Source organism: Aptenodytes patagonicus, chromosome 8 (assembly GCF_965638725.1).
Source record: "Aptenodytes patagonicus chromosome 8, bAptPat1.pri.cur, whole genome shotgun sequence".
In the NCBI taxonomy this organism is placed as follows: domain Eukaryota; kingdom Metazoa; phylum Chordata; class Aves; order Sphenisciformes; family Spheniscidae; genus Aptenodytes; species Aptenodytes patagonicus.
The window spans coordinates 21,604,437-21,630,561 of record NC_134956.1 but is presented as its reverse complement, the minus strand read 5'-3'; the positions used below and the strand labels follow the sequence as shown (position 1 = coordinate 21,630,561).

The 26,125-nt window shown below is 41.1% G+C and overlaps 1 protein-coding gene across 13 annotated transcripts in view; it reads right to left on the bottom strand.

Moving 5' to 3' along the window:
- CHL1 (cell adhesion molecule L1 like) overlaps positions 1-26,125 on the bottom strand; it is a 150,846-nt gene that overhangs the window by 113,811 nt on the left and 10,910 nt on the right. For 9 of the 13 annotated variants that reach the window (XR_012996040.1, XM_076346664.1, XM_076346677.1 and 6 more), the window contains exon 2: positions 3,872-3,952. The exons of the other annotated variants lie outside the window; for them this stretch is intronic. The gene's annotated coding sequence lies outside the window, so the exon portion shown is untranslated. The remainder of the gene's footprint in view (positions 1-3,871; positions 3,953-26,125) is intronic. 13 annotated transcript variants of the gene reach the window in all.

Here is a 26,125-nt window from a genome sequence, read left to right as displayed (position 1 = left end):
GTTTGCAGGTATAAATGGGGACACATAGAAGCATCAGTGTGACATACAGTAAGAGGACAAGTGTTCCCCATAATCTCTATTTGGAACCCATAGATTCCTTTTTGAAGTGAAGCACCCAGACAACCTCCCCAGGTCCCTTCCAGCCTCAATTATTTTAAGATTCTAAAAATTAACCACCTCATGACTCACGTAAACTCCATCTTCAGCACTACCTAGGTTTAGCAGAGCCATTTTGGTTTTCCGAAGTGACTAATGGATTCATTTTAAAGATAACTAGGTGCCTAAAGATGCAGTTTACAACCAGCATGGGTTTACAATGTCTGGATAATCAATTCCCTTAATGCATTTTTTCCCCAGCGAGGCACAGGTGCCTAATAACCATTGTAAACCCAGCCCTTACCCAGGGGAGAAAATCCCCAAACATTCACTTTCCTGCTGTGTCTAGAGATTTGCCTCAGCACCTACACTTCCACTACTAAAACCCTCTTGACACCTGTATTTCAGTGCTGAACTTTACCATTTACTCCTAAATCCTGATGATCTCGTGATATTTATAACCCATAACTCAGTGGAATTTTCAGATACACCACTATTTCAGATTATTTCACATTTAGTACCCAAGTATGCACTTCTGGGACATGCCCACTTGTCCCAGCTCAGCCCTCTCAGAAGCAGATGGGAAGATGCCAGCCCGAGCTGCACTCGGACCACGTTACTTCCCGTGGCGCGCAGTAACAGCCCCATCACACCACACGGCAGTGGTTTGGCCATAGTTCATCTGCAGTTTCGGGAGAGAGAATTTGCTGGTGATACATACAAACGTGAGCTTCACCCAAAAGCTTCAACTTTATGGAAGCTCTTCATACGATGGAGACGGTATAACTTTTTGAACCCCCATCGGCCCAAGATGTGCCTGCCTCTGGCGTCGCTGTGCAGCCTGCAGCACTAGCGTGCTAACCTGATTTTCCCTTGCAAGTGGTCAGGATTTAACCAACTCTGATTATCTGAGGTTAAAACCAGGGATCCTTTTGTTTCAGCGAAAAGCCACCCCCTGACTTGCAACACCAAATGGTCCTACTCACTTCATGTCTGTCCAGAAGACTAACTGTCGAAAGTACAGAAATATGGATTTAAGTGGATTTTGGAGTATGGAAAAATCCCGAATCCATCAGTTAAGGCCATTAGCTCATGTGACACACCTCACTGAAGTCAATTTTCAGAGATAAGCGTGTGACAATCTGACTGGAGGAATTCTCCTTTAATGCATTATTAATTCATTTATTATTACAGTTATTATAATCTTTATGCAGGGCACTGAAGCTCAATTTGTTCTATATCAGCTAATGTTTTTAATGAGCCCTTTCTTCTCCTCAGGACAGGAGCTTCCTTACCCAGTTACTTGGCTTTTAAGCAAGTCAAAAATGACATGACAGCGTACCCTCTTTATAAATACAGCTTCACATACCATGCCCTGAATTTTAAATGAAAACAAATGAGTACTAACTTTCACATTGCCAAATATCTTTTAAAACATAATAGATTCACAAACTCTAAATATAGGAACTTTATCACACAGTTAAATGCAATGAAGTCTTAATTACAATTCCCCTAGCCGACAAAGAGGAGAAATACATTTAAATAAAAAGATCCTGAGTAAATGCAGTTATTTGTGGGGGAGACATTGGAGCATATATTAACTTAAGTCTGAAGCCCCATCTGAATAGCTTCGGGTTCATTCTCTGGTCACGCAGGGCAAAGAGGTCGCGAGGCTGATCCCGATGGAGAAACCGGTTCAGTTGGAGAGGAAACGGCATATTAGCTAGAAAATTGGGTGTCCTTAAAGTTGTGAGCCAACGGGAAGAAAATAGCACGTTTCCCGAACAAACACATTTCTGACGCACTGAGCGCCAAGCGTCCAGCTGGTTATAAAGGCTGCATCACTCTGCGACCCTTCTTGCTAAGGGAGAAGGTCGGGGTATTTAAAAGACATGGAGATGTGGCGCTTAGGGACATGGTTTAGTGGTGGACTTGGCAGCGTTAGGTTTACGGTTGGACTCGATGATCTTAAAAGTCTTTTCCAACCTAAATGATTCTATGATTCTATATAGAAATCTGCTCAAGTCTATGCTTGGAATGGTATGCCTACATTTCCAGTATTTCTCCCCTGAAATGGAATAGCTCAGCCCATGGGGTACTCTCACAGAGAATACAGGAGAAGGTTCTGGGGTGGGGAGGGGGGAATGCATTTTTTGGGGGTGTGTAAGAAGAAACAAGACAGATTGTCCCACAAGAAAAGCAGAGTAAATCGTTATTCTCTTTGCTCACACATACCTAAAAAATAGCCAGCCTTCACATGGTGACCTTTCCAGGTGGCTGGTCTTGAAAGAGGGAAAGTTTATAAGCTAACTTACAAACTGACAAGAAAGTGAGCTTTTCGGTTCAGAGCTGCTCCTACAAAGAGATGAATCAAAATATAACCAGATTTTATGGAGATCTAGATTCACACAGCATCTGAATCCCACTGCCTGATTTAGTCCAGGTTTATCAGAAATTAATACATTATTTTCTACTTGAAACAATCGCTGGCTGTATGCAAAAATAAATTTATCAGTGGGTAAAGAATAAAAATATTTTACTAAAAAGGTTAAAGCAATATTCAGACAGAATACATTTTATCAATAATGTCGTTATTGTGAATTTTACAGACCACAAAAATACACAAAATTAAATTCAGCAGCAGAGACATAAGAACACTGTTCTCAGCCCTGCTCTCTGCAGTAGTCAAGGCCAGTGAGCCCAATACAGAAAATCCAAATAAACGGTATCTCAAAAGAAAGTTATGGTATAAATAAACCCATTATACACAAAGCTTTAGCCTTAAAGCTCCTATTAGTAAAAGTTAATGGAAAATGCATATTTAAACTCCACATATCGGTAAGACAGGCTCCCTTTTCATCAGCCACAAACGAGAAACAGAACACAAAATTATAGTTTTGGGGTTTTTTTATGAGTAGGATTTTTAAAAAAACACGAACGAGATAGACATCCCTTGCCAGTGTGATTATTTCCTCCAAGCACATCTCACTACAGGAAGGGTCCACAGGCACTAAAATCCCCTGGTAACAAGCTATCCTGGAGAAGCCCAAGACATAGATAACGCTGTGGCTCCAAGTCCTGTTTTCACTGATGAACAGCTGTTGGCAATGCCACCGCTAAGGCCCTGCTCTTCCGCTATTTCTCTTCAACATGCCCCGGGGTACTTTAAAGAAAGGCAAGGTCCATCCACCGCTTTGGATCCAGCCCCTCAGGTGTCTGGGGTAACCTCACGGCCCCGATGGCCACCATCACCAGCTGCTGGAAAGCAGAATGGAAGACTTCCTTTGAAATAAATCAGAATAGTATAATTACAGCACCTTTTCCTATAGGTTGAAGGACCAAAGAGATTTGAGGGGTTTTTTTGAATGTAAAATCACAAGCTCCTTACCAGTTTGATGCTACAACAGGATAAAGCCTAGCTTAGGGCTCAGCTACACATATAATAACGAATGACTGTTTGCTTAACTTGTAAAAAGAGAAGACAAACAAGTTCCATCTGACGTTAGAGAGCTTTCAGACTTTGAAAGCATATGTCTGCATACTTCAAGTAATTAAAATCACACGGAATTATTCCAGAACACACATACACGCACAAATAAATATACACACACGTGTTTATGCTTTTATAGAAAGCATATTAAAGACAGAAATGGTATCAAATGGGTCTAGAATGGTTACGATGACTTTAACTGTTATGATTCAGAAATAAACGTAAATAAAATTTACATCCAAAACACAAATACTTAATTTAAAAAAAAAAAAAAGCATCTCTAACCAGTACACGCAGCTGTTTCTTCATCAATGCATGGTCAATTTGCAGTTTTACATCTGAATTGTTCTCCCCTCTTTACCGCATCTAGAGAGAAAAACAAATTTGTGATTTGAGTAATGGTATGTCATATCTTGATTTTATCTAAAAATAGCAACTTTACCAGTATAATTTCTGTCTTTTCTTTTTTCTCTGTACCACTGAGTTTATGTCTGATCTCATTCTCTTTGCCCTCCATTTAACTGGAAAAGGACAGGTTTTTCTATATTTGAATAACAGAAGCAACATACCCCATGGAATAGAAAAATGGGCTGAAGTGAGAAGATCTGATTCTTATTCTAAATCTGGTTTGTGACCTTGGAACAAGTCACTTCTCTGCACCTCTATTTCCCCTCTCTTTCTTTGCCTTTCTTGTCTACTTAGATTACAAGCTTTCTAAAGCCTGTTAAGTGTTTATATAGTACCAAACAGATAAGATTCAGCTTTCATTGGAATCACTAGATATCGCAAAACCAGGAACAATAAATCTTAGCAATCACCACTTACATTATTGCTCTCCTGTAGTCCACTAATGTGAAACATAATTTCAAATGATTTTCAATAGTTACTTTCATTTAAAATAAAATTAAAAAAAAAAAACAGAAAAAGCCCATGAAAGAAAAGCGTATTCAAGAGGAAACAGATCCCTTAACTGGTTTTTCCAATAACATTCCCCCCACTTTAAACACATTGACCAAGATTTGAATTTCTATATCGATCTCTCATACACGTGGACACATCACACCTCTGCTATTGAACTAGCACCTCGATATTCACTCCTGGCTGAGCCACGTCGCACCACAGGCTTCAGTCTCTGTTCAGCACCCTGCTCTGTACCCACAGGATGCTCTGCTACGCGTGGGAGCAGCAAAGGCAATGGGAAGACTTTGGAGCTTTAAGACCACTTTTCTTGCTCTTCCAAAAGAGAGTACACATACACAGTGTAAATGCCAGGCCATATTCCTATGCCACCAAGGAGCAAAAGAAGCACACAAGCACCATTTTTTCTTTTTTTCCCCTTTGTGGGTCACCTTTAAAAGTGATTTTCTTTCAAGACTCTGTATGAATGACAAGATATTCAGCAAGATGTCTTAAGGGAAAAGAAGTGATAAAGAGAAATTCAGCTAACCTATTTTCTTTCTTGTCACTACTTGATAATCTCTTTATCTGGTCTCATTTCACCAGTTGCAGACAGACTTATTTCCCCATGGACAGACCCAATCCTTCTTCCAAAGCGCACACGTGCACATGCACCTCCTTTCCCACAGCATTTCAAATTCATATTGTAACATCTCTTTGCTATTTTAGTGTATATATAGCCAAATTCAGCATACATAGATGTACATGTATAAGATGTACATGCTTATTGCCGCCACACACATCTCTACTCTTTCATATAGTTTCTGTGGTTATGGGCACACACACAACATTTATACGAACCTCCCCATCAAAAGTAGTATGCAATTTCACCGAAACACAATTCACTAGCACGTGTATTTTAAAGTTCAACCCCTTTGTCAATAAATTACGGTTTCTGATGTGAACAGAAAACATTTTCTAAAGCTCTGCAGTGATTTAGGAACCTCAATTCTATTTTCAGTTGCACCTTAATCCTTCTTGACTTCTATTGAGGCTTTAGCTTAGAAATGTTTACTCTCCTGCTGGCAATACACTCAGCCTTTCATAACGCCTTTACCTTCACAAAGTAATGCAACTGCAATTGGTAATGCCAAACGCAAATTGCCTGATCTACAGCTTGTGCCAGCTGGGTATAACCCAACAAAGCTGTGGCAGCCTGGTCCAAGGATTGCAAGACGTGCCTCAGCTAGAAAGCACAGCAAACCCAAACCCAGTCCCACGCACAATCACCAGGGCTTGCAAAGCGGAGCAGAAAACCCCTATGCCGTGAATCAGGGTAAAACAGAGGCTACTTTCAGGATTTCAGTTTATCACAGGTCTGGATTTAGAGAGTTCAAGACCAGAGATGCTATTACATCAGGCCCAGACTTCCTGCCATTACATTTCCCCCAGCTACCTCTATATTAAACCAATTCACTTGTAATTGATTAAAACGTCTACTCCATATAAAAAAATCCACTTTTTATTTAGAGACATTAAAAAAAGAGGAAATTCACCATTATTTTAATCAGAGATTCTGAGGGAGGAGGGACTTATGATTTGTATGTCCCCTTCCCTTTTTTTTAATCTAAATCAAAAATCACAGCATAGTAACTCAAATGCTTTATAGCTGAATTCTTTTTAATCAGCTGTCTCCTATCTTTACCAGCTGTTTGTCTGCTTCTCCCATTTATGCTGTGCATCTTGGACTTATCGATCTAGTAAGCTTTAAATTACAGCTATCCATGAAAAAAAAAAAAAAAAAGCAGAGACAAACCATAACAGGAAAAAGCAGACCTGATAAAGGATTTCTGAAGGGCTACTCACTTTTGCTAAAAGAAAATCTTAATAGAATTTCCTGGAGAGAAGGTCTGTAGGACTGAAGTTATCAGAGTACTGTAGGGAGAGAGGAAGGGTAAAGAGAGCTCACAGATTGAAGGAAAGGATTTATATCAAAAACAGTTCCAGTGAAAAGTATAGGAAAACTTTGGGAAAAAACCCACAAGATACAGTATTAGTAACCTAGTCTGTATCGCTGGGTGTTTTTATTGCGTTTATTAGAGCCAGCCAATTCATAGCAGTTCTTGTTGTTTCAGGCACAGTATAAACAGGCAGTAAGAATTCACCACTCCCCAAAAACATTAAAAAAATGTTTAACATTAAAAAGGCAGAGTAGGAGCAGAGCTGATTTCAGTGCTCAAGTGCACCTACTGCAGCTTCAACTCAAAGATTGCTAAGGGGTATTGCTTTAGGCTTTCACCACTGAGCTATCAGGACTGTCCTGCTGAAGGAACTAAGCTGACCATAAATCTCCACAATCCTCCTCCACCTCAAATCCAACGTTCCATGCAGCGATACTGCAATTCCCCAGGGAAGGTATTCTAAGCTCCTGGCAACGTGCATCGCCTGGTGAAGTTTACCCATCGTTTTGCCCAAGTCTCCTCTGTAACATGAAGGAAGAATTACGACTCGGTGGTCTATGTCCCAGGTGTTCCCACGTGGGGTGATGCTGCCAGCAAGAAACGACAGTCATTCCTCCTGCGTAACAGCTACGCAACAGGCACAGACGGCTCTTGCTCCCCTTGCTCAGGTAAATGGCTGTCCGAATCAAGCTACTTAAATTTAAGAAATCAACCATGAGGCTTATTTCACAGAGGGCCAAGGAGATGCTCTGTGGCACTCTGGGCTATGGTGCTGTTATTACTGCTGTGCACAGAAGTATCCACATGGCCATTTCTAGGCTGCAGAAAATTTGCACCTGCAAAAAAGGTCTAGAAAGAGTGCATCTAGCACTAGACTGGAAAAGAAAGAACTACTGAAACAATGTATGTCTTAATGAAAAAAACTGTCTCCCGGTCTGTGTTGAAAACTTAACCTGCTGTTTGGTTTTTCATGCCTTGCATGCTGCAAGGGAAAAATCTGCAACCTTACAAATTGGGATTTATGATGACTGTCCTAGAGGCCTTGTGGCCTGAATCAAAGCGATTAGGTGCCCTGGTCTTGTAAATTCGTTGGGATTTTTGAAGATGAGAAATAAAAATATAGCCTTTTTCCTCTGTGGGTATGGGCAAAGCGTCTGCATGTCTGGATTCCCAGTGCTGCTTCTGCTTCCAGCTTCGCAATGGCATTTTACTGTTACGATGTTCTGCAAGTACAGTCACTTTGGTCTTTCAATTTTCCAAAAGGTTAGAGGGAGCTGACAGATTTCTAAGCGAGGGAATGCAGTTCACACTTTTATTCACTCAGCTGGTCGTTCACTGAATTTGACACTGTATTTCAACCGAGTTACGCGTGGTGCAGAGAAGGGGAGAAGCAGCAGGGCACAAAGATGGCTTTAAGACACCTCTGATCCCTGTGTCAAGCTACCCGGGGGCTGCTTGGTCTCTGAGCAGAACCGGCAGCAAGTGCTGCAGCCAGGATTAGGGCTGGCGTCACCCGCTGCCTCTGGCCACGCCACAGATGGCACAGGCGGCTTCCCGGGCTCCTCCGTCTACTGACTGCAGAGGAAGAACAGACTGGAGCACGGACGAGTGGTCCCTGCTGCAATGTGACCTTCACATTTCATCCATCCATTTCTCTCTAAAAGAAACATGAATCGATGAAGTACAAGCCTCTGAGTCAGGCTCAGGTAACGTTCTGAAAGCGAGAAACTAAATATTTAAACGTTACTTGAATCGTGCCTGCTGCAGATCCACACATCGCTGAGGAAGATAATGAATAGCTTTGGCCCAGAGGACTTGACAAAGCAGAACAGTATCAAAAGGGGAGCATTGGCCAGGACGAAGCTCTGATGCTGCTTTGGCCACTCTCCTGCAGCAGAGCCCTCCTGAAGCCAACCTGTTTCCGCAGTGCTGCGCTCTGCCCATCAAATCTTCTGAGACCCGACTCTGCCTTGCGGTGCAGACCGTGAAGGTTTATCCCATTGCGGAGTGCATCGTGTGACACGTGGGTGGCACAGGGATGAAAGGACCCAAAATCCCAGCAGCCAGGCCTGGGCAGCGTTCCCATCAGCTCCAGCACCACTGCGAATGAGGAATAAGCTTCACTTGTGCATATTAATAGCAGAAGGTTTCTCGAGGAGGAAGTTTTGTCAAACAATAAAAAGGTGCATTAACCAGCTTGGAAAATAGCACACGATGAAATGGATGAACTGTAGTCTCAGCAAAAGGTTGCTGTCCTTACAGCTTATGGATCCCACGTAAGTGCAAATGTGCTAAAGGGAGTATTTGCAATGACATCTTCAGACTAATACCAAGTACGTAAAATTAATATGGGTTGAGAAAAAAAGAGCAAGAAAGAGAAGGAGCCCTTAATTATTAAAGAAACAAACATTTTCAGATGTAATTTTACCCAAGTGCATTATGAATACAACCCAACAAAGCTGCAGTGCTGCTGAGAAAAGCCAGTACAACAGTTTTCCTACTTCTTAAATAATAACATTATTTTCTTTTAGCAACAGTAGGAAAGTACTAATTTTACAGGAATAAAATTAAGATATCCAGTTTAGTAGACGTGCTTTGCCAATATTTCAGTTTTTCCACCGGGGAAAAAAAAAATTAATAAAAAAATGTGTTTCAGGTCAGTCTCACACTTAGAACAAGGAGGCTCATAATTACTGCAAGCACAATGTTGCAAGTTTCTCCAATATCCATTTATTACTGAAAGGGCTATCGGAATATTAAGAGCGCCTTGAAATACTAATCACAGCTGCCTAAGACCATCGCATGAGGTTAGCCAACAACAACTGTGATTTACTGTACCAATAAAAGAAGGCGGCCACGAACAAGTTTTTGTAAATCAAGCGTATTGGGCCAGATTCTGGTCTCAGAATCTTCCTCAGGCATAAGAAATGTTATAGCGCTTTGCTGGTACATAATTCAGGTCTGTAGGGAACTTAGCAATATGGATGTATGGCATTAAAAGCTGTTATAACTGTTACCAGAAGAAAATCAACTTGGCTCTAACATACATACAAAGGCTAATACACACACACGCACACACACTCTCTTTCTTAGGCTTGTCACTAGCCAGGCGCATCCCCGCTATTTTTACCCTAAAGAAAATGTCAAGGTCTGTGCAAAAGCACTCAGGTCTCATGTACAGCACTGCCACGCCATCACGACAGGTAAACGTTCAGCGGTTAAACCCCGTGCCCTGACACACATGCGTGCATTCAGTTTAAATTTACAGTGAGCACCAGGTGTTATTGTCCCTTAAGGGAAATTGTGAGTGGTAGAGAATCACCTCTGTCAATATTTCCCTCCTGGGTCAATAAATCCAGATAGTCAATAAAAGTCAGCGAGCAAAACCGACACCACCACAGGAGCCAGTGTGTACCTTGGGGTAAAATTTGGCACACTTAGTGTCTGCTTAGTAGTTAGAATGATTTCGCATTTAAAGTCCCCAAGGTATAGAGCGCACTTTCACTTGATTTTAATAATCTTCTAACACACAACACAACTCTGCGTTACAACCTTTCCCTGCGCTCTTCAACACGGAGTACGTGCAAACTGAATGGCACGTGGGCTGAGAAAAGCACTTCTCCTGAACTGGTAAGGCAGCATCGTGAGTATCTACGTGCCAGCTAAAAAATATCCACCGGTTTTCATGAGCCCCATGCATTCCTACCGCGATAGTGGGGTTTCAGGAAAGAATACAGCCAGAAAACTTAGTTCTGTGTTTTCCAGATACAAACTAGATTTCAACTATTCACACCCATGTGCCAAAACACACAGTCATTCTCAGGTATTCTGAAGCAAATCTTCAACTGGGATAAAAATAACTTCAAAAAACCTACGCTGGTTTATTTGCACCACCTGACAAACTATTTCCCTAATGTTTCCTGGTTAAAAATTTTATGCGTGCAGTATGCAAATTTAACCGAGGATGCTTTTTTCCACTCTACAACACAAAAGTCAATCATATGCAAACTGCCATGATACATGAACTCAGAAAGTTCAGAAGGACTTAACCCATGAGTCTAAATGAAACAATGTAAAAAGGTTTTTGAAATCATTTTTAAAATAAACAATTTTGTTGCTGCCCTGTTCACAACAGATTTAAAGTATAGTTTTAATGAAGGTATTCTTTTTTCCTGTTGTAAAAATTGTTCACTGTTAATCTGTAATTTTCAGGGCTTTTTTTTCCTGGAAATGCCTTTTAAATGCACTTGAAAAATGTCCAGCACTGAAATTGGAAACTTAACCTTATAATATGCGATTCTATGTTCAGATTGCTAATGATCATACAAACTAATAAGTAATTTATTTGGCACCTAAAATGATAAGTAAAACCATGAAACAAGCAAACTTAAAAGACTTCTAAACCCAACTGGCAAATGATTTACAGACTAGAAATTTCTCTAGAGATTGACTTACAAAAGCTAATGACTTTCAGACAGGAGGAAAAATTAAAGTCAATAGACTGAAGTTGTTCATTATAACTCATTTGTTCAATTCTAATCTTGATTTGGTCATCAGCTCTCTGCTTGCTTATAAGATGGTCAAGCCATGCAAACAAAGTGATATTTGTTCACGTAACAATATCGAACCCTTATATAGCACTTTTCATCATCAAATCTCAAAGCATTCTGCAAAGAAGGAAAGCTTTGTTGTCCCCAATTCAGATAGGGAAATTGCAGCAGTAGGATAATTGCAGAGCCAGAAATAACACTTCCGAATCCCAGGCTAATGGCCTAACTAATATGTAACAGCACAGGGCATTTCATTAACACAGAAGACGACTGAGGTCAAGATGGGCAATTTCAGTATCGCAACTTTTGAACTGCTGAAAGCGCAAAGTACAACTGAAGGAAATACATCAATTCAATGAGTGCTTTACATTGGCACTTAAGACTTGAAGCATGCTATTAACTCCTTCTGTCCACAGATACGTATGAAGACTTTATACCAAACAATCCCCCATCAAGAAATGCTATTAAGCATATGCTTAAATTATTACGGTACCCTAAATGTTTAGAATCCAATAAGGCTTCAAAAATTTTTTTTTGTCTATCAGAAAAAATACGTTTCTGCTGGAAAAGGCACTGTGTAGGATAAACAGCTGTTAAAATATATGTTCAGAATGCATGTATGTTCAGAAAACAGAACTCTTTCCTCAGAAGATGTATCCTTCCTACAAGAAGGACGCTGAGGTGCTGGAGCGTGTCCAAAGAAGGGCAACGAGGCTGGTGAGGGGTCTAGAGCACAAGTCCTATGAGGAGCAGCTGAGGGAACTGGGGTTGTTTAGCCTGGAGAAAAGGAGGCTGAGGGGAGACCTTATCACTCTCTACAACTACCTGAAAGGAGGTTGTAGCGAGGTGGGGGTCGGTCTCTTCTCCCAAGTAACAAGCGATAGACGAGAGGAAATGGCCTCAAGTTGCGCCAGGGGAGGTTTAGATTGGACATGAGGAAAAATGTCTTTACTGAAAGAGTGGTGAAACATTGGAACAGGCTGCCCAGGGAAGTGGTTGAGTCACCATCCCTGGAGGTATTTAAAAGACATGTAGATGAGGCGCTTAGGGACATGGTTTAGTGGACATGGTGGTGTTGGGTCGACGGTTGGACTCGATGATCTTAGAGGTCTTTTCCAACCTCAATGATTCTATGATTCTCTGATTCTAAGAGATTAATGAGCCAGCATTATTTCTCAAGACTTTTATGCACGGAGCTGTGCTGTGAAACAGGTGATGGGTTCGTTGGGAGCTAATGCTTATGGGTCAGAATCAGAGAGGCCAACAAGGAGGACACTGCTGTGGCTGTTTGCTGCCCACCACCCAATCAAGAACTGGAAGGGGATAAAGCTTTATTCAGCCTTCACAACCAAAGGCCCTGGTCGTCCTGGAAGACTTTAAGCACTCTGATATCCACTAAGATGGCAACTGGTAGTGCACAAGCAACCAAGATTTCATGAGCACATCAAAGACAAGATTGATGCTGAACTTCAGGGGAGCAGTTTGGCTTGCTCAGGGAACCAGCAGGTGTAATGTCATGGATGACTGCCCTGGGGTACAGAAGGGCACAGGGGAGCTTCTTGATCTTCAAGGAAAACCTCCTTAAAGCACGAGAACGATCCACCCTGATGAGTGGGAAGTGGAGCAGACGCGGCAGAAGGCTGACTTGGCTGAACATGGAATCCCTGACTGAGCTCAAACACAGAAAGAAAGTGAACAGAAGGTGGAAGTGGGGACAGGCTACCCAGGAGGACTACAGAAACCTTGCCCAGACTGCAGGGACAAAATTAGGAAAGCCAAAGCCCAGGTGGAGCTGAAACTGGCAAGGGATGGCATGGCCAACAAGAAAGGTTCACCCATAGGTACATCTGCAGCAAAAGACCAAGAAAAATGTGGGTCACTCCTGAATATGTCAACAGAACTACTGACAAAGGGTACAGAAGAAGTATGAGGCATTCAATGACTTTTTTTTGCTTCAGTCTTTACTGGCAAGGCCTACTCTCAGGCTCTCCAGGTCCATGTTCCTAATGTCCTTGTCTGGGGCAGGGAAGTCCTATGTACAGTAGAGGAAGATTTTATTAGGGACCACCTAATCAAACTGGACCTACACAGGTCTATGAACGTGCAGGAAACAGGCTGACATCATTCTGAGGCTGCTCTTTGTGTCTTCGAAATATTGTGGCAATTGGGGGATCCTTTTGATGACTGGAAAAGACAACTGTCATGGCCATCCTCAAGAAGGGCAAGAAGGAACAACACACGCCAACATCCAACCCAACTGGTGACCCTCACCTCAGTCCCAAAGAAGATTACGGAACAAATCTTCCTGAAGGCAATCTGTTCAACCACTTAATATCTTCATTAACAACTTAGACAATGAGAGGGAATACACTCACAGCAAGTTTCCAGATGACACCAGAGCTGGCAAGCAGCTGACATGCTAGAGAGTGGGACTGCCATTTAGCAGCACCTCAACAGGCTGGAGAAGTGGGCTGACAGAAAGTTTACAACATTCAAGCCAAAGCAGACATGAAGCTCTGCAAACGGAAACCCACGGTGCAGAAAGCAGCTCTGGGGAAGACAGCCTAACGGTTGAACAGGAGTCGGCAGCGACAGCGATGAACGCCAACCACACACTGGGTTACGTTCGCAGGAGCACAGCCAGCAGGTCAAGGAAAGCAATTATTACTCTCCATTCAGCACTTGCGAGACTGCATCTAGAACAGAGTGTCCAGTTTTGGTTTCCCTGTTACAAAACAGGCACTGACAAACTGGCAAAAATTCAGCAGAGAGGACCAAGATGATGAGAGGACTGCAGCACATAACTTACAAGAAGAGGCTGGGAGAACTGTGTTTGTCTAGCCTGAAGAAGAGAATGCTAATTACTGTTTTCAACTGGACAAAGCCCTGAGCAACCTGATCTAACTTCAATGTCGTGCCTACATTCAGCAGGAGGTTGGACCAGATGACCTCCAAAGGTCCCTTCCAACTTAAATTATTCTACAATTTTAATGGTTTCTCCTTCACTTGTATTTATCATAGGGCATTCACTTGTAAAGTATCATTTGGAAATAATTATTCTGACTTTGTGCAACATTTTAAAATGCAATAAAAAAATTCCATACATATTTGAGATGTATCCAACCGCAGGTGAAGAATATCATGGCCTAAAAGCCAGTCAGCTGGAGCCAATTAAAGCACGATCAACCTCCCATGACACCAAAATGCCTAATTGAACTTCTACCCTCTGTGCAAGATGGAGATTTTTGCCTTCTCCACAGAAGCCCAAAATGAGGAGTTCACTGCTCTGTGTCTCTGTAAATCAAGATCATTATCAAAACATAATGATCAAAACAGAGGATGCCTTCGCTGATTAAAACAGTGGTATTCCATCCTCTAAGAAGGAAGAATACTTCCCTTGCAAAAAGACGACCTCGGATGTCCAGTCACAGACACCCATTTTTACCCTCCTGGCAACTGGAGAATGTGAGCAGGAGCAAGTGACACACATGCATATTTAGAATTAAACTTCAAAAGCAAGTGGTTCATTAGTGTAACGTGAGAAAAACTAAGGCATTTTTGAATGAACAGCTATGGTCTAATAAAACCTGACCTTGGTTTTAAAAAAGAGAAAAACTAAAATGTATGTCGCCTGAAATATATAAACTTACAATGAAAATCAATTGGTATTTATAGATACTGAATAATGCACTCATTACTATTCATTCTCATTACTGTTCATTTTGCAACCGTCACAAAAAATACGGTGACTGACTGACAGCTTTTAAAATATTTTTATGCCTGAAGAACCAAAATAGCGGAAAGAGATCTGGAATTTTGAATTCAAAAAATGGTACAAACTGCCAACAGTATAGTAATCTAATCTTCTCTTCTTTTTTTTTTTTTTTTAAGTTCAAATCTCCCCAATTTTTTGAGTAATCTTTTTGCTTTTGTTCTTTTTTTTGGGGAAAAAATCACGTTTCACTTCTATTTGGCTTTACTAAGCTGTGACAATGTCTGTATATCACAAAGAGTACAAGCAACATTTTCCCCTAATTAGTCCATAAAAATGCTAATTTTTCTAATGAATCAGATTGAAATATCACAGGAGTAGGTAATAGCGCAAATACAGAGTTTGCTTATGGGGTAGGCTTTCAGATGCATTTTGCTAATCACTACCACAGCACCGGGCAACTTACAAAGCCAGTATTATAATGAGGTTAGAGAGGCAAAACATGCTCATCTTAATTTTTGTGCAAAATAGAGACAGTTACATGCATGTGTGTTCACAGCCAACCATGCATTCATTTATATATGTGAAGAAAACCAGACCCACGGTATTTACAGCCCAGCTCCTCAGCCGCAGCGAGCCCTTCTATCCCCATTACAAGCAGAGGTCCTCTGCCTGTTTACTCAAGCTGAGGATGTGACCATAAATCTTTATTCTGCCCAATTTCACTGTTAATATAATCCGTTTCTGAAACCGATAAAATAATACTTTCTTTTTTCATGGACCAGTAGCTAATAATGTCACCAGTCTGAATTGTACAAGCGAGAGACTGAAATCATTGTCTCTCTGCCCCACAGCATCTTTTGCTATTTTTTTTTCCTGCACTTACACTTTTGCTCCTGCCTTCTGTGCTGGCACATACTAAGGCACTTGTATCCACGCCGCAGATCTAGGAAGGAGTGGTCTTTTTTCAAGTCAAAAATCTAGTAGAATCAATGAGCTCTTAGAGGAAATCTCTTACGGCTTGACCTTCAGGATGGCCTTTTACTCCCTAAACCCTGTGCAAAACAGTGATTCGGCCAGTCAATCCTTAGTAAAAGATTTAAAGAAAGGGACTGTTGCCTATTGGTGGCACCAGAAATCTAAGCAGGAATTAAGCAGCTTGAAAAAGCCTTTAAATTCAACTTACCATTCTCCCAGAGCTCTCCATACATTCTTTATGGCCCTGTGTTCCCTTACCCCTTTGATCATTTTATATTGAAGTAGTCTCTTGTTTAGTACGTAGCTGACTGCACGATAACATCAAAACAGAAGGGAACATAAAGAACATGAAAGAATATGAAGTCAATAGCTTCGCCAATCACAATACATAAACAGGCCCAGTTAAAAGCCACGGCATTACACTGCCGTCTTTATGCTCTCGCAAAGCTGCACGCAGTGTTAAGACCAACTACAAACTGAAACTAATGATTAAAACTACATTGGGCTTGCTTGCGTCTGCTTTAATTGTTGTTCGCTTTGCTCAAAGGGTATAGATCCACAAATCCAGCACCTATCTTTGTGGTTCATCCCAGAAGCCTACCACACCAGCTGGTCTAACTGTCTTTCTGTTAGAAATCAGGGTTTCCAAGCCAGGGTTTCCTCAACGCATGGAAGCTGCACACATCCATAAAACACGGTCCTTCACGCTTGTACCATCATCCTTACAACAGAGCTCCAACCATGCTCTAACCAGTTCCAGAGGTATTTTTGACGAGAAGCAAAAAGGGAGAAGTTGCGTTGAAATCTCTCTCGTGCTCTTTTAAGAACATTAACTGAAGTCAACAAAAAAAGAAACAAAGCCTAGTAACACAAGACTGTCTTCTTGATCCCCAACATCTTCCTGTTTTAGTGTTTACATAAAACTATGCGGTATGTTTCGGAGGCCAGACAGACAGAAAAGTTGATGTCTACTGTCTAGAACTCATCTCACATTTGGTTTTCATACCATATTTCTTGGCTGCCTACGCTCATGCTAATCTGCTAAAATCACTTTACCCACTTGGAAGGCAACATATCACTTGTACTCAGTTCTATTATTCATCAGACAACCACAATGGCAGCTCCATGACTGACTGCTAATTATCCTTTCCCACTGGATGTCAGAAACAGTTGCATTTTCGGCAGCAATTTATTCTTCTTCCCATGGAGTCATGAGGTGGAAGCTGAGGCCTATTGAAGTCAGTGACAAAAGCCCCATTGACTTCAATTGTGTCGGGAATTCATCTTTTAATGGAAAGAGACCTGCTTAAGTGTTATTTAGTATATGATGTCAACACTTTGAGATAACAACTGACACGAGAACAACATGCACATTACCAATGGTGCCAGGATTCACAGCATTCAAAGGCTCTGCATGCCGTCAAATCCCTGTCACAGGACCAGACAGGGTGGTGGTACATTCACATTTCAGGTGCCTCCCAACAGAGAACAGCCTCGTGTCTGGTCAAGCCCAACGCACACAACGTGATCTGTAATACCTGGGAACAGCCGTACTTTGCCAGTGTGATGGAGACATCTCGTTTGCTTGGTGGGCCGGATCCACACTGCAGCCTGTAGGCTGTCTTTTACATATCTAGTGTCTAACAGGGAGACACAATCCCTGTCTACAAAAGCAGTTTGGAATAGCTACGGCATTATACATGCACAGCATACCCGGCACCTTAATTTCTTTAATAGAGGCAAGAGCTAAAAAGGCAATGAATGAGAAGGCAAAGGAATCTCACCTTTCACTGACTTCCTTTCTATTTCCCCCTCCTAGACATGCTGGCGAGGAGCATGGCAGCATTGTCCAAAATGCTCACTTCTTACAGGAAAAAAGTCATAGCTTTCATTTGGAGAATGTTTCAAGTAAATAAAAAATGAAGGATAAAATCTAAGCGTTGACAAACACATACCTTCTGAATTACAACATACTTTGACGATAGTTTTGCTGGTTTGGGGCTTTTCCCCCCCCTCCAAATAAGCTATTCTGACTTGCCCTCTCGCTGAGCTAGCGAGCTCACTTGCATCAAACGAAGTGGTTCACTTTCGCATCCTTTCACTCCCAGCTGGACGACCCCCTTTGCCTGAACTCCAATCTGGAATGACGGACACCTGCTCCTCTTCCGCACCGCTCCCCAGCCCTCCCTCCCTCCTCCACCCAGCTCTTCATCCTATAGAAACAGGAGATGTTTTAATAGCCCATCACCACACCAAAACAGCAGGTACCCAAGCATCCACAAACGCACACACTTGGGACAGGACTGTTCTCTTATTTCTGCACAGTCTCCTCAGGCTACATCTCTTCTGGCTGTCCCTGGATTCCCACGTTTCTTCCAGCTCATGCTCACTCCCTGCCTCCTGTATTGCTTCCAGACTGTGCAGAAAGCTCTTTCAGCTACTCATATAACTTCTCCAGTTTACAGTAGCTGAGGACGTAATCACCAATTCCTCCAGCCAAGTGAATAGCCACAGCTGCAGCAGAGATGTTTGCATTTAGTGATGGTCTTTGCAGAGCAAAGCCATTCCTCGGGGTAAAAATATCAGCAGGCTGCAGGAACACAGCCAGGTCCAGGGGCAAGGAATCGGCACGAGCCCATCATCTTTTCCCCACCTGAATGAGCCTGAGCAGGTAAGGGAAGGAGAGTCATCTCCCAAGGGCAGCAGCAATGACGAGGCAGGCTGGAAGGCATTTTTTAGCAGTTGGTCAAGACCAGCAGTTGTTTTAGCAGCCATCCTGCCCAAACCAAGCTGAAGAATATTCTGCATAACTCCATCTTTCTCATGTGGCTAAACAACACAGGTAGTAAGACAGACGTCTTCTGTTTGTGTGAAAATTGTATTTCAATAACTTCACTTTAAAAAGGAAGCCTCCAAATACATTTAAAATTCCGTTCAAGCCAAATTCTCAGCACAGCCTGTGAGATTTTATTCAAATACATTGGTCTATGCTTCCGTATCAACTGACTGCAACTTGCCAGTCCTTTGTTCTGTCTAAGGCTCACCTTCTCTTTGCTATTCCTGTCCCAGATAAACCAGCAAGCTGACCTCCGAGGACAAGAGAAATCCACTCTCCTCATTCAGATTTGGTCTCCAAAGCATCTAAACCACAGAAGCCTTATGAAAATCTGAATTTGCTTTCCTGATGCATCCTTTTATTTGTGTCGTTTAAAAAAACTTTATGCAAAAATTTATTGTTTGAATTAACAGCAATTCTTATGTATGGAAGGACAAAAAAGAAGAATGATAAAAATAAATCACGATTCCTATGTAATATGTGCTATGACAAAGTGGTATAAGTAAAGATGGATTGTAAAAACCATCTTAAAATACGAAGCAGAATCCACGAGAGCAACACATCAGACTAAAAATAAATAAACAAACAGAAATCAATGTGCACTGTACTGGTTGCTTGCGAAATTAGACAATTAATTCTGTGTAAACTAACCTATCAGGAAACCACACTGTGGGGATTCTGATAGCTGTTATTGCAGTACACTATATTAAGAAAAGAGCGCTTTAATGAGATCCCCGGAGAGTCTCCACAGACTTGGATCTTCCTCTTGAAAAGACCATTTTTACCCCATTTAACTGCCAGTATGTTCCATCTCTGATACACATATGAAAAGAAAAAAAAAACCAAACAACCAAAAAACCGAAAAGAGCTATTAACACAATTATCATTACCAATAATCATTGTGCTTCTCAGGATCAAAAAAAGACATTATGCCATTTTCAATATATAAGAACCATCAGAAATAACATCTTTATATTAAAACCTACTGCACTTAAAACCACTTACAGCCAGAATAGCAGCAGCACAAAGAAAGCTTTTACACAGGGGGGTGTAAAAAAACCGTAATAATAATAAAAAAAATAAAATCACATAGTGCTTACCAGAACAATCTGCAACCTGACTTTTATTAATGTTTTATTTTTCTTTAAGAAAAGACCTAGTGTAGAGCTTGCCAAATACAATAAATGCCCCAGTTTAACATTTGATTTTTCAAATAAGTACTGGAGAAAACCACCTTCAGCACCAAATTCAAAATGGCTGTATTTCAAACTGATTGCTTGCTGTAAAATAACAGCTCTAAAATAGCAAGTCAGAAGCTTAGTAATAGGGTTAGAAGCTGTTCTTCTATTTACAGATACTCTGTAAAAACATGTATAACCACATTTATGTCTTAAATCTGAGGAATCAATATTCTCAGGTTTCAAAAAGCTTTTCCAGTGAAGCCTGTGGATTTTTTTCATTGTATTATCTGTTTAACAGAAGTGATTCTGCTGCGCGATGCCTTAGATTACAGGGGCAAAAAACTGAAAAATTATTTTATTAATTGCACTTAACATGAAGTGCAAATGAATAAATAAGCCAAGAAAGAAACCCTTATAAACCTTTAAGCCACCCTGTAAATTTAGATGAATTACTGCATTTCTTCTCCAGCTGTACTATTAGACCTTATGTAAGTACCAACTCTCTGCATCACTAGTATAATGGACTGGACATGACTAATATCATGGACCAGGCTGCAATATCAATGTTGATTTGCAACAGTTTCATACTTCAGCAAGTTAGCAGGTTGAAGAGCTAACGGGTTAAAGAGCTAATGGGAATACTCAGAGCTTAAGCAGTTAATGAATGCAAAACAACACGCTAGTATATGCTGAATTATTATCGTGCTGCTGCCATTTTACCTGGGCCAGCTTATGTGACATCCTCTGCCATCATGGAAATGGGTTCCTACCTGCACCATCTGAGACACACCAAAAGCAAAGTTGGAGGAAGCCAACCTGCAGGAGATCACCTATGGACGGCCACTGCTGAAGTCAGCTCCCCACTGGGAAGCAGACTCTAGCATGTTTTAAGCACCCCCAATTGATTTTACAATGCTAGGAAACTGAAAGAGAGTTCAAATACAATCTTTAAGTCCTAATATTTTCATGGGCAAACATTTGTTTGTGTGTCAGCTGTGTAACCTCAGAGCCTCTGTAGAGCCCAGGACAGCCTCTTAAGTAGCTTTCCCCAGTTTTGATTAGCTGACTCCATAGCCAGCCCTATAAATATTCTTAATATTTGCACCCAATGGACCAAGTATTTTGTTGAGCAGACTAATTGGTTCACAACCCCTGCTAAGTATCAGCCATATCATCCTTGACTGCCATAGGCTACTATCGTCATTAGCCAAGTGACAATCTCCTAGAGAATTTTGGCTCTTTAATCTCCATTCTCCCCAAGGACATCAGACTTATTATGGGTTAAAGCTATCAGAGTTCACTCTTGTTCCTTTCCTACACTGTGTTCTCAGCACAGAAGGAGAAACCTTGTGAACACAGCGACACAAGGAAGCTCATGTCCACGGCTCCCTAAAGAGACCGTAAGATGCTACAGACCTTGGGGCTAGCGCAGCCGAGGCAGAGGGCTAGATCCTGCCTGCATACAAATTTCCACAATTCCACCGATTTCAGAGAGAAGTGTAAATTAACAGATCCCAGCTGAAGTCACACACGGATGAAAGCAGTCCTTGATCAGCATCATTCCTTTTACTGACGCCGTGGTCAGGATTATCCCGGAGGCTGCAGAAACACCTCGTGCCCGAGTACGCCTGCCCCGAGACCCAGCAGTGGGGGGATGAAGAAAACCAAAGAGGGGGAAGCAGAGAAAGAGATGAAACATAGGTCAAAAGCTGGAACAAAAGGTGAAAAAGAGAATAAAGGTGGAAAGAACAAAAGACAAACTCTGAGAAGACATAATATCCTTGGAAAGCCAGAACCCACGCAAAGAGTACCAGCTTCAAACAACGCAAATCTGACCTTCGTTATGGCTGTGCCATAAATCTGGAGATTTAGCCAAGAAATGGGGGGTTTCCTCTTTGTTTTGTTTCATTAGAAAGAAAAAGTTCTGCTCTTAAACTCAGGAAAAACTTTAAAATGTTAGAGATTGGGAGTATTAAGGTCTCTTACTTCAAGAGAGACACAGATCACAGACACCAACAGCTCATGGGATAATATTCAGAACTACAGATGTTCCCTCCATTAATTTTTGTGAAATATTTTTAAAGAAAAACCATCACAAGTGAGAAGGAATTCCTCTCATCATGGCACCTCTCCCCATTCACAGGGGGAAAAGCGATCATCCTGGTACAGACAAAAAGCCCTTCACGGCCCTCTGGCAGTCTTTGGCAGGAAGCAACCTCTGGATTGTCCGCTTTCAGACCGAATTCTTTGTCCTCTTAAAAATATCTTCTGCTCACTGATGCTAGAGATTCACCTGACCATTTAAAACAGGGAGGGGAAATGAGATTTTAAACGACCAGCCACCACCCCAGCCTACCTGAAGGCAGCAGGGAAAAACCAGCTCTGTCGTGTTGGCCTTTATGACGTTTACAGAGGAAAATGGTTATTAAAGGAACGAAGTCAAAGCACTCACGTCAGCTCACTCACGGACACTGCCTCTCTTGTGTCCAAATCTGTAACAAGGCAATAAACTATGGGTTTCAGTACCAGAGCTACACCACAGCAACACCCTTCTGCCGCCGCAAATGATCAGCATGCACAATAATTTTTTTTCTTTGAGTCATGCTGAGAAATCTCTGCAATTTGTAGCTTTGGAAAGCCTCCACATTCACATTTAATTTGAAATGATATTCTCCCTGTCAAAACATGCCTGGGGGCAAGTCACTTATGAAAAAAAAAAAAAGGCAAAAAAAAATATCTGAATCTTCTTGTCTATTCTGAGTCATAACATCTGCTACAGCAAGTGTCTGCAGCCAAATACAGGAAGATGTTCTTCTACAGAGAACCCCCAAATAAAAGCAATACCCCCCAACAGAAGGAAACTGAATCACTTCTCCATAGCTGTAATAAGACCTAACTTAAATATTAGGAACCAATAAAATTGGTATACGAGCTTTCCAGCACTTCTCATGTGCTTGCACAAGACAAAGATCTGAATTACACACATATATATTTATACACAGACGGTAAATGTGCACTTGTACGTGTATACACATGCAAACACACACATATTATAATGTAATAAGGTGTGTAATTTCAAGTTTCAAAATTCATGTCTCCGGAATAAATCTAAAAATTTGATATGCTCCATATTGAGCTGCTTCATTTTTGTTTGTTTCCCTTTCAGTCCCATCAGATGTTGCCGGTACTCCAATTATTTTCAGGGAAGATAAAGTAGTATCAGCTTCAAAAGCCCAGGGCAAAAGCTATTGCCCATCGCACAAAATGGTTTAGAAAAAATATGTGTGTGAGATATATATATTTCTCTCTCTCCCAAATGATCATCTTTTTTCTATGAACTGCCATGATGGTTAAACAATTCCATGCAAAAACATACACGTTTAGTAAGCAATTTAACTAATTGTGTGAGTATATATATACACACATCTCTATCTAATAGTGTATCATCTTACCACTTTATCCACTCAAACCACTCTCTCTTAAGAAACGGCCAGGACACTCAGTTCAAAGGAAACTGTGAAAAACCTCGCAGAGGGAGTTACAGAATAATCTAGCCAGGGAGACATTAATTTCCGATCCCTATATTTAGAAACGGCCTATGATCTAAAACATCAGACTTTCTCAGAGGGTCAAAATAGATTTGTTTCATTTTATTTAACTGAAGTTAAATTCACCAAATAGCCCCTGGCCTTCGGAAGGCTGAAAGAGAACAGTGGTTTTATTGGATTGTTTTCTTTCTACAAAAAAAAGGAAAATCACTTCAATAGAAAGCATCTGCTCAGCAGACCAAGGTGGTCAAGATGCAACTGAGAGGGGAGGTTCTGTACAGAATGCATTAGAAAGGACTAAAAATAGGTATGGTGCGAGATTAGCAATTTAGACGTGTTGCTAATACAGTCTTACCTCTGACGCTAAGTATAACTGCATTCAAAGGGCATTCAAAAATTATAGAAATAGGACTAAACAGCTCAAAAATAAGGAAAATATTAAAGGTCCCTTTAAGAAAGGAATGAAAAGAATTACCAGTATTTCATGTACAGTTGAAGTGTTTCAGGGAACGAACATGACAGTCATAAGTATTTATGAAAACAGGTGAAACAAGGTCAAATAGTCACTTTAATGATCACAATGGAATTAAGAGACAGCAAATTTAAAATGGGAAAGAAAAATCACAATAATTAACTTTGTGAACTCTCTGACACAAAAATGTTATTGATACAAAGGGCATAATGATTAGGAGAATGATCAGATGTTTAAAGTGCTAATAATAATACTTTCCCAAGCCAGGGTAAGAATTTATAAGGGCTATTGATCTTATGCTTCATGATGGAAGCCAAGCAGTAAGTGCTTGGTAAGAAGGGGAGCGAGGAAATTAAAAAAAAAAAAAACAACACACCACCTTTCGGGGACACTTTGTTCCTTAACTGTGATAATGAGAGTTCAGGGGAGGAGGGAGGAAGGTTTGGGGTTCGATTTTTTGGTGGTTTGTTTTTTTTTTTTTCCCCCCAGGATGTTGAGTCATGTAGTATTAGTTACTAACAGAGATAGGATTCTAAGTTAATTGGATCTTTAATCGGATTGAATAGGGTAATTCCTACCTCTCTGCGTTCCTAATGGATGTCACAATGTCATGAGTTAAATGCTGAAGTGCTGCTCTGATTTGAGAACAGCTTCTAGGGAATCCTTAGGCAAAGACAATTATTCGGATGTCCATTGAGAAAGAAAATGATCATCAAGGTCAATATACTTCTAACAGTATTTTGGAATAATTACTGTCCAGTTAGTCAATTATTACAGGTAGTGCAGACATTCTTGCATGATATCTTGCAGTTTATCACAATTTATCAGTCTTCCTAGTTCCAAGGAGAATATTACTATAATAAGCCCAGGTTCTAGCGCAGTCCTGAAAATATCCGCGCTCTGGCCCAGAAGTCAGAAAACTGCTATTTGGTATTGCCAGCAATGTAAAATGTTTACGGCCGTACGAGGCAGAAACAGTTGACCCGTGCAGAGCTGCAGGTAATTGGGTGCTCTAATTGATCACAAAGAGTTTGTGTTTCTGTTAAATAGTCCAAAGGAAACACGTTGCCAATTTCCATTGAAAAGATCCTGAAACAACTACTCTCTTCAAATCCAAAAACAATACAGGAAATGTTGCTAAACAAAGGTCATAGCTTTGTGATGGAGCTGTAAAAAATAACGTATGTGAGTTATTTCTCTCCACATAACAATTACAGTAGTATTCTCTACTGTGCACATAAGACAGCGCTTTTGAAAATTTTTCTGGAAAGGTGATTTTCAGTCCTGGCTAAAGAGCTTCCACGACAGCAAAGTGACTTACAGTCCTTAAGGCATCTGTTTCACTTCCATTACAACTGGAGAGCCACAGGAAAAAAAAAGCAGCAGCAAATTGACCTGGACCATGATCTTGACTGAACCACTGCACTTCCCCACAGAAGAAACACATTACATTTGAATTAATGATTACCTAGTTATTAGGCACTGCGAGCACTTGAAATATAGTATATTTCTTTTTTGAAAAAGATGACAAGTCACTGTCCTGGTGAAACTATTTCAAGAGGACAAACATACAGACAGACAGTACTCATCAAAAACAGCCAAGACCAGGTTTCCCTGCTGGATTTCCCAAAAATTTGTTTTTAATGGTATAAATATAGGGTTCATGATTTCTTTTAAAAACTGTATGTATAACGCTGATGTCAATAAAGTGAAGGGCACGCAAGAGACCACAGTGACAGCTTGCCAGTGAAAAGGTAAATCGTGCCATAGCCCAGGCGATACATGACATGCCCTCCGCTTCTGGGGAATGTGGCACGGCTCTCGCGGTGGGATAGAGCTCTTGGCTCCATCGTGTCTAAGCAAAGTTGATTGCGCTGTCTTCTCTCACAGCAGCAGAACAGGGAACCAATGGTGCCAAAAGCCCAAACCACAAATAGGAGGTTTCTTCATCATCATTAACAAAGCACAGAATCCAAAATTGCTGTTCTGACTACAAAACAGATGACTCCAGCCCTGCCAACACTCAAGGTGTTTCCAATGCCAAAACTTACTTTGCTGAGACATATGCTCCCATATTTAGAAAGAGAAGCTCCTTCTCCAGATGAAATTCCTTTCTTTGCCCTTTTGGTGCTTCTATTTCTCCTTTTTGTGCTTCCCATGTACGTTCCTCCTTTTTCTTATCTTCTTCCTTTGATTGCCCTTTCAATGCTCACAGATTTTAAGGCCTTTGCACCCTTCTGTACATCACAGGCTACTGTGCTTTTCCCTATCGCCTGCAAATCATATCCAGTAACTCGTGTTTGACTGATCATATCACACAAGGTATCCAGTCTCAATCTGAACACACCATAGTTCATTCCAGTGGTTAATCACAGATAAAAAATTGTTTAATGTCTAATTTAAA